Here is a 13,290-nt window from a genome sequence, read left to right on the forward strand (position 1 = left end):
CAGGAAACATATTTGTCTAAAAACATTAAATTAAAAACTTTGTAGAGTGACAGCATTTCTTCCCTTCTTTCTCTCATTTCCAGTTCATTCTTATCAGAATTCTGTCAGCTCTCAAACTGACATTTTCCTGTTCTGATCTTTTCTCAGATAATAAAGAGGGATTTTTCCCTCCCTTTTTATTGGGCTGGTACAAACAGCAGCTCAGCCTACAGAGAAGTGTCAAGGACAGTTTGGAGTCCTAATCCCTGACCTCTGCCCTCTCCTAACTAGCTACTGACATTGAACTTAAAAACGCTGCACTGCTGAGATGAGATAATGTTTCAGAGGGACAGAGAAAAGGCCTGTTGGCAGAAGTGAGGTGGACTTCAGGAGTGAGTTGTCCTGTTGGCCTGAGAGTCAACTTTAGGCTTTTAGAGATTCATTTTCACTTAAAGCACCTGGTAAACAAACAAACAAACAAACAAACACCGAGAGCAGGTTAGGCTAGTTCTTTCGCATGATAGCTGTCTGTCCTCTTTGGATGGCCTGACTCCTGTTAATGTAAAGTGGCTTTCTTTGGTGTAGAAAAATGGTCACAAGGTTTCCACCCTGGACGGATGGCTCACGTTTCCCTTCCACCATGTGTTATAACAGAGCTGGACTTCGCAATGCATGGATTTTGAATTTTTAAATATTTTATTTATTTATTTTTCAACTTAGTTTTAATTGCCAGAGGGTGTATGTGCTTGCCAGAGAGAGACAGAGATAGAAGGGGGGGAGTAAGCCCCCAATGGAGCATGGTCATGTCACAATCCCTTCTCCTCCATTGCTCCATCCTGTTGGGATTTGGGGTGTGCCTGCACATGCACCCACTGCGTTTTTCAAGACACTAGGGCCAGGACTCAAACCACAGTCAGCCACGTGGACTCTGGCTCCCGTAACCACTAGGCTATGTGGTTGGCTTGGATTTGGAGTTTTTAACAAGTATATCTATCGCAACGCCATAATTTCGAAACAGAGTAGTGAACAGATCATGGCTTATGCTCTGTTTTGATCCCTTTGTTCTCTGGATTCTGTCAGCTTTAGCCTTTGCTTATCCTGAGGTAAAGACTCTCTCACCTGAAATCGTGAATTTGACTTGCTTCCTTTCTCGCTGGGAACAGAAATAAAGAGAGAAATAATTTTCTCAGAAAACCCCAACTGCACTATGTGAAGTCTTCTACTCTCATTTTCATGTCATGTGGTCCTAAATGCCAAGAATAAAGCCTTGGGGGACCAGCAGTTAGCATAATGGCTATGCTGCTGGACTCCCACGTAGTCGACTGCAGTTCAAGGCCTGGACCCAATGGCTTAAACTCACACCAGGCGCATGTGCGTGCGTGCCCAAGATCCCGAGAGGAGAATGAGAAGAAGGGATTGCGGCATGGCCATCCCCCCCTGAGGGGTGATTTCTCGCTTTTTATCTTTCTTTCTCTCTGTCTCTCTGGTGAGCACATGCACCCTATAGCAAAAACCTCTCCAGAAAAAGAAAGAAAAAAAAGAATAAAGCCTTGGCACCTCTAAAAACATTTCCTCCATCTTACTATGGACTGGAATCACAGTTTACTTGACCACAGACCAATCCAGAAGAAAACGTGAGAGAGAAAATGTGTTCCCTTGGGAAAGGTTTATTTAGTTTCAAAAGGAGTCCTGAAATACCTAAATTCTCCCTTCTATCCTTATGACTATGTATGTATTTATTTAATTCTGTTAGACAGGGTTGGGCTATGTCACAATCCTCTTGTCTCAGCCTCCTGAGCAGCTGGGATTACGCCACGTACTGCTTTGCTGACTTTTAGGGTGGCTGGTAATTGAACCTGGGCCTCCATGTGGCCCTAGCCTGCCCAGTCACAGCCATGGCTGGGCCACTTCTGGCTATTTATTTACAGAGCGGTGAATGCCTGGATGCTTCCAAACGGCAGTATGTTAGTCTGCTTAATGGAAAGAGGTGAAGATGTTCTCTAACGTCTCTACCTTCTAGAACTGTTAGTTTCTTCTGGGCTAACCCCTGGGGACTCTAAGCTCTTCTCCGGCATGCCAAGGCCAGCACCGTGCAGCTAGGAGAATCCTAATCACAGGATCGTTGTCCGCAGGGGTGGGCAGATACCACTGTCTCTGCCTCCTTTATGTTCATTGCTCGAGACACTTGAAATTAGGCCTGACATAGCAATAACAAATGTACTACAGGGAATGAGCCTGCACTGGGCCCTAGGGAATGATCTAGAAGACTTAATAGGTCTTTTCCATCTTTAATTTCCATGGTTCTAAATATGCTGGCTGCCTATAAAGTGGCAGATTGATTTTCAGGCAGACTGGTTAGTTTTGAAAGCACTTAGTGGAGAGGATTTGGCTTTATGCAGCCATACTCTTTGACCCTCACTTTAGTGGGTACCTGATTTCAGAAGGTCACCCTTAGGCATCTTCTTTCACCTCCCCTTGGCAGGGATCAAGTGGGTAAGCAGAGGTCTGGGACTTCCCCCTGAGCTCACTAACGAGGTACTACTGTCCCAGAGCACTGGGGACTCCTGCTGTCTATCTGGCCAAGTGTATGAACAAGCAGGCGAGGGATGGAGGGGATATTACCTGGCTCAGCACCATCTCACCTCCACCCTGAAATACACCAGGTGTTCTGGTTTGGTGGTGAGCCTTCCTAAAGCAGTCTCCCTGTTTCTCATGTGCAGAGAGTCGTGACCGTTCCCTATCTGAGGTCAAGGGCAGAAGATTCATCTTCAAGAATCCAACTTTGAAAGCACAAAGTGGCTGTCACGTTGGGAGATGGTGTGCTTTTTATATTATGCAGCTGGTGAATTCATTTTGGAAATGGCTATTTGGGGGGGAAACTTGCTGTTTTTATTTTGCTAATTGTTCCCATTGGCTTCCCCTAGCCCTCACCCCAACCATGACGCAAGGAAACAATTATGGGTAATGAAAAAAGATGCAGCTAAATTTAGAGAGAGAGAGAGAGAGAGAGAGAAAGAGAGAGAGAGAAGGGCTCTAAGTGTTCCCAAGTTTTCTTTGCACTACACGGAGTGCCTTTCTCTGGACATTGGAAAGAAGAGTCACCTCGGTTTTTCCACCCATAAACCAGGGATCTTCATTACTGCTTGCATCACAGAAAAAGTTGTAAGGACAAACTAGCTCACGGTGACACTGCTCAGGAGACACACTCTGTTATGTAAGAGCAAAGGACCTTTCGTGATGGCTAGAAGTTCTCCTAAGATGGGGACCTCGGTCCCTGTGCTCTGTGCACGCTCCATTTCTAGGGTGAAATGCACAGCTGGGAAAGCTGCTGTGGCTGATGAGATGCCAGGACTGATATTATGCTCTGAACATTTTATCCGGATTTAAGGAGCCAGTTCTCAATTAATCAAACTCCAAGGTCACTCACTGAACCAGTATTTCAGGTGGAGGAAGATTATGTGTGGGTGAGCGAGGAGCAGGGACGTGAGGGACCACACGACCAAGGGAGGGAAGGGAGAAAGTTAAAGGCTGTGGGGATGTGGGTCTGGATTTTTTTTGGGGGGGGGGAGGGGTATTGTACATTTTCTGAATTTGAAATAATCACTGGTCAGCAGAAATGGGCCAACTTACTAGAGTTCATTTTTTAGTTTGCTACCTCTAAAAATGAGTCATAACTGTGGGTGGAAAGGATCTTGCCTTCGTGTGGCTGCTTGGTGGCTCTGGCCAGCCTGAATGTCATATTCAGGGGGTGGGAGAAGCAGGGCCCCTCCTGCTAAAGCTGTTTCATCAGGATTCTGCAAGCTTCATACGTAACTTCTCTTAAAAATCCGAAAATGAAACAAGACATATTTCTGAGGTTGTCAGCAGGTAGATCCACTGGTCTGTGGTAAGTAATCTCTCTGGGAGGAAGCCTTGGCTCTGATGTCTGTGCTGAACGTTCCGTGGCTCCCCCCGGCCGCCCCAGCGCAGGCCTGTTTGCTGGGCGAGGAGGCGGTGATGGTATTGCTTCTAACAACCAGACTGAAGCGTAGCCTCAGGCTGTCTTGCAAAGCCCCCTCCAAACGGCCTCTAATTAATTTTTATCCTGCCATCCCAATGATTCCCGGGAGTGCAACAAGCCAACAACAGAAAACCTTCATCAAGTCATTCGGAGAAAGCTTTGACGTAACACTTGCAGATTTTAGATCTCCAAAAGAGAAACTGTTGCAGAAAAACAAAAACAAAAACACAAAAACAAAACCCGAGCACACTCCTCCTCTTCAGTCCCCTCCACCCCACTTGGTTTTCTCCCCAGCTTCTTGTCTGCTCTTTCACAGCCATTATAAGATCATTTTCTAACTCGCTCTTACCTACAGCCCTCTCAGAGGGAACACTGCAGCTTTATACTTTTTTTGCCACTGGAGGAGAAACCCAAATTCTCTGGAGACTGGGGCCAGGTACCTGCACTGGGCTGCCCTGGGGATCCCAGCAGCCCTTGAAAGGAAGGAGAGAAGCCCTATTGCCTCTCTGGCTTGGAGTCATGGCAGGGCTGGGTCTCCTTGTGCTGTGAAAATCCTCTTGAGTGGACATAATGTTGGGAGGAGAGGGAGGGGTCCAGAGAGGAATCTTACCCACGGAGCACATCAAAGATGGTGCACCCCAGGCCTCCCCTGGGAAGTGCTGCTGGCAGCCGCTCAGTCGCTCTACTTGGCTGTCATTGTCAGAGGGTCCAGGCAAAGCTCCTGAAGGCCCCCATCCAGGTTGTTTCCCTCCTTCAAGGCCATGTGGAGCCAGAAGGGTCCCTCCACCCTGGCACTGGCACACTCTGCTGGCATGGAAGTCTCACTTGGTAGCTTCGCTCCAGCTCTCAGAATCTCGCTCCCTGGGCTCAGGTCTCAGGTCTCTGTTGATCTACTCTCTGGACACCATATTCCACCGCCCTTTCAAAGCTTTCCCTCACCTCTGTGTCTATTCAGGACACTTCTCTTAGGACCTCCGAATGAATCAAAATTTAGGAAGCGCCCAACTGTTTGAATGATGCATTCAGAGGTGCTGAAACTGAAACCACCCACCGCCGCCTGGGCTTCCTGGGATTTCAGGATAAAAAGGTTGAGTGACTGTTCCGTTCCCCAGGCCCCAGCAGAAGAGAGTGAGCCAGTGCCGGCAGTGCTGGTGTCAATTTCATGATCACCGGTGCCAAAGAAATCTCCCCAGCACCTGCTTGACTCGACCGCTCCTGAGAAATGGGCCATTGTTTCTAATGAGCCTGAGCAGTCTGGCTCCTTTAAAAGAGTTAATCACAGAATCACAGGCCTAGAAAAAGACTTCTTTGACACTCCTCTGAGCCAGGTCCAAGAGCGGATCCTATTTTTGAAGACGCCCATGAAGCCCCACTCCAGTGACTAATCGCTCATAATTGTCCTCTTTAATTTTAACCTCATGCGCCGCTGCTTTAAACAGATTTCCGTTTGGGCCATCCTTAGAGAAGGTAGAAAGCTTTGCTCCTCATACAAATGGGGCTGTTCATTTCCTCCTCCTCTGCTTTTTCCTGTCTCCTTGGATGGTGGTGTTGCCCAGTGGTGAGGGGCAAATACCTGGGAGTCGGACTCTTCTGGGCCTGAAATCTGCATTTTGTAACCTACTAATTATGCTTCAAAGCCTCCGTTTCCCTGTCTGTGAGAGTAAAGAAGGAATAGCCACTCTATTGGATTGTTTTGAGGATTAAATGAGATAATGAAAGAAAAATGCTCAGTATGGCTTCAGGGTGTTGTCTACTACAGGACCATCGATAAAAAGGGGCCCATGGCAGAAGAGGTAATTCCTTGTAACATTCTTCCTCATTCTTCCTTGTTTGGGTGTTGTGTCGTTCGATGCTAGGAGAGGTGATGTGTGAAGCAGTGAAGAGCAGCAGAAAGAGAACTGGACACAGCTCTGCTAGGCCTCATCCCATGGCTCTTGTTTGGGAAGGCACAGCCTTCTCTGGGGCTCAGTTTGCTACTCTGTCAACTAATCTGCATCTGCCCTCCTTGCAGGGGGCAGGAGGTCTTCAGTTAAAGCAGAGGTGGGCTGTGAACAGAAGGTGCTAGTCAATGTCAAGTGCAGAGTCCTGGAGGCTGAGGATCAGCCCACCCCTACCTGGGCCCATAGACTGCTGGTTCAGTATCTTCACTGGCACCAGGGAACGCCTGAGCATTTTTCTGGTGTTTCCTCAAATTGCCAACATCTTGAGAGTGAAGTCTGGGGTGAGGCAAGTTAAGGTTTCTTTTCTTACCCACTTTGGGGTATTCACATTTCCTTAGTCTCTCAGCTCTGTTTTGTTTTGAAAGGGAGAACAGTGGGGAGTGGGGAGTGGGGGGGTGGGTGGTGGGTAGCACCTTTTAGTCAAGAAGCAGTACAACACAGTGGTTTAACAGTCTAGTCAAGCCCATGGACTATGGGGCCAAACCCAGGTCCTGTCCCATTCCAGCTGCTTTTTCACCTGCGTCCCTGTGTTCTAGCGTTCTCAGCTGTACAATGAGGATAATAATAACTGCATGCCCACAATGTGCTCAGCACAATGTCCTGGCACATGGTAAACATTCAGTAAATGTTAAGAATATTATTATTCTATATCAAAATGCTCTGGCCCATGCAGTGAGGAAGCCTGGGCAGGAGATTCCTGATTCAGGTCTGAAAGGTCTTGCTAAGTCATGTCTGGTCCTGTTGGTTATTAAGCGTCTGAGGGCTGAGGCTTGTTTGAGGAAATGATAAATGCCATAGACGCTCTCTGCAGAAGGGTTAGCATTTGCCCACATTTTGCATGTGTTTTAAGCACATCCGTGGAATTAGTGGGGCCCACAGGCCCTTGGTTAGGGATGTCTGTTTTACTGCCTTCTTATTTACTGGGTCATCAGGACTATCCAGGCACCATTTGAGATATAGTCAGGATAAGCCCTTGATCAGAAAATTATATTATAGCCACCATCAACTGGAGGTCCAAAGAGGAAAGAAAATGTATTATTGAAACCAAACTAGACTTTATATAATCTCTTTCTTGAATAGAATGACTCCCATGCACACCACTGCAATTTTTGTCCGTGCCTAGTCCATGCTGCTCTGAGAGAAACTGCCTTGAGTCCCATGGCAGCTAAGGGTTACTTCATTAAGAATTCCCAATTCTGGTGAAATGGGAGATTAAAGTTGTGGACCTCTCAGTTAACAGTGAAAGATGCCTTATTTCAAGTTATGTCAAGAACTCTCTTAAGTACAGTGTTTATAGGCTAGGGTTTGGAAGAAAAGTTAAAATAACAAATAATGACAAATAAACCCTCCGATAGGATTCTATACTCTGGATGTCTTCATCGTATTCAGTAAGAACTAAGGGTTGGATCCACAAGAGTTAAATATTCAAGGTTAGACGGAAGCATATTTCAAGTCTCCCCAAATACCTACTTAACAAATACTACTTTTTGTATGTTCTTGATTTATTTCCCTACTTCTCTACCACTGACTTCACAAAATTAATTTGCTATATAGAAATATCTTAAATCACGTTTCCGCCAAACTATGCATATGGTTCAGAAGAGGAAGAAAGGGGAAACTCCTTTGTTTTCCTTATCAAGGGCTAATAACCCACAGGAAAAGATTGTTGAAGGCTACACATGAGAATCTAAGTCATTTCAATATTTTCTTTCCTTAGAGAAAGAAATATCTATTTTACATACAGAGAAGATACATCAATACTCCAAAAATATAGTTCAGTTTCTTTACTATTCCATCCAGAGTAGAGAGAGGAAAATAGGATGAGTGAAAATAAGCGAAGCGGGGGACTGGCAAGTGGTATGGTGGTTGGAGGCACTGGACTCCCACATGGCCGACAGCAGTTCAAGTCCTGGACCTGGCAGCTTGCTTTCTCACTTCCCCTTTCTCCCTGTCTCTGTCTCTCTCTGATCAAACTGGAAAATAATAATAATAAATAAAGTTAAACAAAATAATTCTTTTTTTAAAAAAGAAAGAAAGCGAATGGGACAGTAAGAAATAGGAGACCAGGAGTGAACATGGTGGGAGAGAAGTGGTGGGAGAGAAGTGGTGGGTGCAGAAGGGATATATTTGGGTAAGGCAGTTACACAAATGGTGATGAGGGGGGAGAAAATGTGGCAACCACTAGCTATCTTCTTGGACATCTTTGTATCTCCCTCATTGCCTAACACATGCCTGTATGTATTAGTCATAAATCAATGAAACAGAAACAAGGAGATTGTGCAAAACCCCAGAAACTTTGTAATTAACTTGGACTTAGAAGCACTCTATTTTAGTAGGCCATGATTTCACCATTATTATCAAAGTGTTATCTGTTTCCCTTGAAATACTGTATTTTATGGTTTTAATGTTGTTCTCAGATCTTCAACTGCTTTAATCCTAGGCTTCAGAAGCTCTCCCCCAAATGAGATAACTGGAGCTTCCTGTTTGCGATAGTGGGGGTGGGTGGGATTATCCTCAAGATTGCTGGAGAAGTAAGCAAAAATCCTATCACTGTGAGGTCGGGGCCCTCTCTGAACGTGGGTCAGCAATTTCCCATCCTGAAACTAGGGCCTGTAATAAAGCCTGGTGATAACATATCTGGGGATTATATAACTGCTTACATTTCTTCTCTGAACAATATCTGAATTGAAGACTGAAAATATGAAGAGTTGAGAAACAAAGGAAGACACATTTAATTTCAGACAACATTCAACAGAAATGTCAATCTTGGCAGGTAGAACAATGTTCTCCTGGTTTGGGAGAATCAGCCTTTAGTAGAACATCTGAACTGGGATACCATGTACATTTGAATGAAAATGGTCTACATTTGGATAACTGGCCTTTATACCCTTTGTGATTACAACTAGCCCAAAATAATGGATTAATATATATATAGGTGGCCCTTAAAAAATACCATTCACCAGAAAGAGGCCTATACTCACTATTTTAGTTGTGCTTGAAACAACAACAAATGGTCACATGTCATGAATGATAGACACTGAGCAACATTCCTTGAGTAAACAGGGAGCCAAGAACTCTGTGATGGTAGGCTTTCTGGAGGGCAATGGAGCTGGGACACTGGTATTAATATGGTGACCCCTAGTGTTTTGTGGTGGTAGCACGACTTGGAATCACACCAGTACCCTGGCCTAAGTAGGGCCTCTCCACAGTCTTCTGATTGAAAGAGTTATTACCTATCAAAATTGTTCGTGTCTTTTAAACCATCATGTTAAACAAACCCCTCTTCAACTTTAATGCATTTTCCTGCACAATGTCCATTTCCAACTCCTGCAGAATAAAATTGAGTCTTGACATTGTTTTGTCTTATAATGCATGGCCTCCTGTCTAAGCATTTCAGAGATCAAGACATATCAATTCATTACTGTGGTTGCAATGTCATAAACAATGGATGATAGCATCAAAGGATGCACTATTGGAGGAGGTGGGTATTGCTATATCGTGGTATTGGAATATGGCTAGAAGGGATTTACCATAAGAACATCAAGTAGAGGATAAACAAGCAAACTGGGGTATCGTGAGTAGCAATTACTATTGCCTGTTGGATTTCCCATCTTGGGACCCTCATCCAGACATTGCAGCATATGACACATACAAAGAAAACAACTGAATTGTGTATGTTCATGCGAGGGGATAAAGAAAGTAAAATGAACCAGATAATTCAAGTCACCTATACTATTTTCCCATTACTTAGCTGGATACTTCAGAGAAAGGTGTTTTTGGAGGGGACATGAATCATACATATTTCTGTTAACATGTTTTCATTTCTAATGTCACATAATATAGGAAGACATAGCCTAAGAGTTAAAAGCAATAACTAAAATTAGTTCATTAACCATCAGGAAATGTACTGAATATAGCGTGGGTGGACTGGGAATGGGCTGGCAGTAGATTCAGATCCTAGTGCATTTCTGTTTATGGTTATTGCTCTGGTTTATCAGATATAAAAGATTCTTCTTGTCAATGTTCCAAATGTACTTGGGTGTTGACGAAGAGGAAAAAAAAAGATAAGTAGACTATCTTATTTTATGTCTGAAGACTCAAATCACAGTACCCTTAAGACTACCAGTCTTTTCATTGCATAGGCACTGGTTGTTTTCTTCTATTTCAAACTGCTTTTTGTTTTGCTTTGTTTCTGTTTTTAAGTTGCAAACCCCATAGCTGGAGCAACATCAACTGACTCCAAAGAGAGCATGGGAGATATTCTCAAGTTTTCACTGGTCTGTTGCAAGACAAAGGCCAGAAACTGCATATACACACAGCAAATGCAACCCCATCATTTCTATCGGTTCTTCACCGACATCTTTATGGTTCTCCTTTCCTTGATCCAGACCTCTAGATTCAGCTGGTATCTCATCTTTCCCTAGAAGCTTATTTTATATGCCAGGTGGGCATATGAGGAGCCATCTCTCACCATTGGAAAGGGCAGAGAAGAAATGAGATCTTCACTCAAGAGCAGGAGGGAAGCAGGCTCTCTCAAGCAAATTAAGCTGAATGAGGTCTCTCTCCCTTCTACTTTGTTATATTCAAATACCTCACCATATTCTTTCTACAAAAGTCAGTTCCACTGTCTCAAAACAAATCATCAACATTAAAAATATAGTTTGGTAAAGAAAAAAAAGTATATAGTTTGGTGACGCCAGCAGATTGCGTAATGGTTATGTCACTGAACTCCTATGTAGTTGACCATGGTTTGAGTCCCGTACTCGGCAGTTTAAAACTCATGACAGGCGTGTCTGCATGCATGCCCAAAATCCCAAGAGGAGAATGGAGGAGAAAGGATTGTGGCCATTTCCCTGGAGGAGGGGGGAGATTTCTTGCTTTCTGACTTTTGAGTGAGCACATGTGCCCTACCGCAAAAATCTTTCTCTCTAAAACACACACACACCAAACCCTCATAGTTTGGATGTTATTTCAAATAAAAAAAGAATAGGAAACTGACATTTAAATATCAGCTCAGGAACACTCAGTCTTACAAATGTTCCATTCAAAACAAAATCCTTGGCTATTAGGCTTAAACTAGAGGGTCTTGGCCTCCAGGCTACATATGTCTAGAGCCATCTAGATATGTGAATGGGTAGGAATGCTCAGGAAATGATGTCGAGGCTCAAGTGTATCACCACTTTCTTTGTGAATATGACTAACATGTCTTCAGAAAGGATGAAGATGGTTTGGGGAGGCTACGTGGATGAGCCCTGGTAGAATGGAGCAAATGGGCTAAACTTGGGCATCCAGAGTACAGAAAATCAGTTGAGGGGCTGGCACTTAAGGTGATGAAGAAAACGCCATGTGTATTACTTTCCTGGAACAAGCTGCAACGTTGTCTAAAATGAAACCGCAGTACCAGAAGTCCATAATCCAGTGTGTTCTTGTGGTACACTGGAATGACTCTACTGCCCTCTATGCCAAAGCCTCTTGTTTCCAAGGAAGCCCGTTTCATAGACACGCATCAGAACATCTTCTTTTACCTTTCGACAAAATGAAACTGCATCCTTGGGAGTTTCCCACCCATTGCTCTCTTGGCTACTTCACTCCAGTACTATTTCATTACTTATTGATTTTTCAGCACCTCTCTGCATGGCTGTAATTTACACAAGTCCTCACAGCCCTTAGCGATTCTTAACACCTCAAGGTAAGATCACTGAGTCCACTAGAGAGAGACATTCTTCTCTCGAATGATGAAAAATTGGTGAATCTCATCGCTAGAGCTAGTACCTCTGGGAGGCCATGGTGGATGAAAAGTAGCATCACAATAGTTCAGATGCAACAATGAGAGGACCTATGGATGGATGTTGTCCCATTTTTTGGTGTGCTGTTAAATTCTATACAATTTTTATTTCGGAATTGGAGCAAAGAATGTTTTATACACTGGTAGTACTCAGTCTAAAAAAAAGTCAATGAAATAACGCTATAACTGGTACACCTATCTTTATTATAATCTCTTGACAAATTGTTACTCTTGTATATTTATGAAATTTATGTTTGCTATTCTAATAATCTAGGTTCCAAATGGAAAAAATAGAAATGAAAGAAAATGTGGGAATGATGGGAAAAAAGTAAGATGATAGGTGTCTTTTGAAGAATTCTTGTTTGAAAAGAACACACAAATGTTATAAAGAATAAACTAAAACATTGTATTTTTCAGAAAGGCATAATTTTGATTCATAGTAATAAGTCAAGCTGAATTGGCAGAATTACTAAAGTCTCTTATGCAGACTTCATTATTTTGCTTTTAAAAATTTATAATTAAAAAAGTATTCATTATCTGGGACCAGCAGGTAGCATGGTGGTTAAGGTGCTGGATACTCTCACATGGCTGACCACAGTTTGAACCCCAGACCAGGCAGCTTGCTTTCTGACTTTCTCTCCCTCTCTTTCTCTCTCTCTGTTTCTCTTTCTGGTCAAATTAAAAGATAAATAAATGAATAAATAAAATTAGATAAATAATTCTTTACAAAAAAAGTATTCATTATCAAAATAGCTGAAAGAAAGGATTTGCATGTTCCTAATGCTAAATAATAATAAATGTTTGAGATGAAGAATAGCCTATCTTAATTTGATCATTACACATTGTATTTATATATTAAAAAAATGTGCCAACTACAAATAACCTAAAAATATGCAAAGGACCCGATGGAAATTTCTCAAAATAAGATATACAAATGGCTAAAAAATACACACCAAAACACTCAACCCACTAATCATCAGGGAAATGCAAATCAAGAGCACAATGAAATAGCATCTCATTGTAGTTATAATGGCTATTAGCGAAAAGACAAAAAAAATTACAAATACAGGAAGAATTTGGAGAAAGAGGAACTCATACACTGTTGGTGGGAATGTAAGTTATTAAAGTCATTATGGACCACAGTAGGAAGGTTTCTCAAAAAGTTGAAAATAGAACTACCTTTTGATCCAGCCATCTCAGTCCTGGGTATATTATGTCTTAGATTGTTACTGCATTTTGATCAGAAATATCTGAGACTGGGTGAATTTAAGAGGATAAAGGTTGGTTTTGACTCAATTCTGGTGGTTGGGAAGTCCAAAGGCTTATTTATGGAATGGCCAACAAAAGCACAGAGGATGGTAGGAACGTGCGGAGACAGAGGCAGCTCTCTCTCTTGCATAGCAGGCAGCCCACAAGAGCTGATCCCTTTCTCCAGAACTAGAACTCACGGTTTCTCCTGAGATATCATTAATCTAGTCACAGGAGCATTGCCTCAGTGATGCCGTCAGTGTGAGTCAGTCCCTGCCCAGTCGGCCTCACCACCTCACAACTTCAGATTCCAAAACATGAAACTTTGGGGGACAAAC

Source organism: Tupaia chinensis, unplaced genomic scaffold (genome assembly GCF_000334495.1).
Source record: "Tupaia chinensis unplaced genomic scaffold, TupChi_1.0 Scaffold000355_1, whole genome shotgun sequence".
NCBI lineage: Eukaryota > Metazoa > Chordata > Mammalia > Scandentia > Tupaiidae > Tupaia > Tupaia belangeri.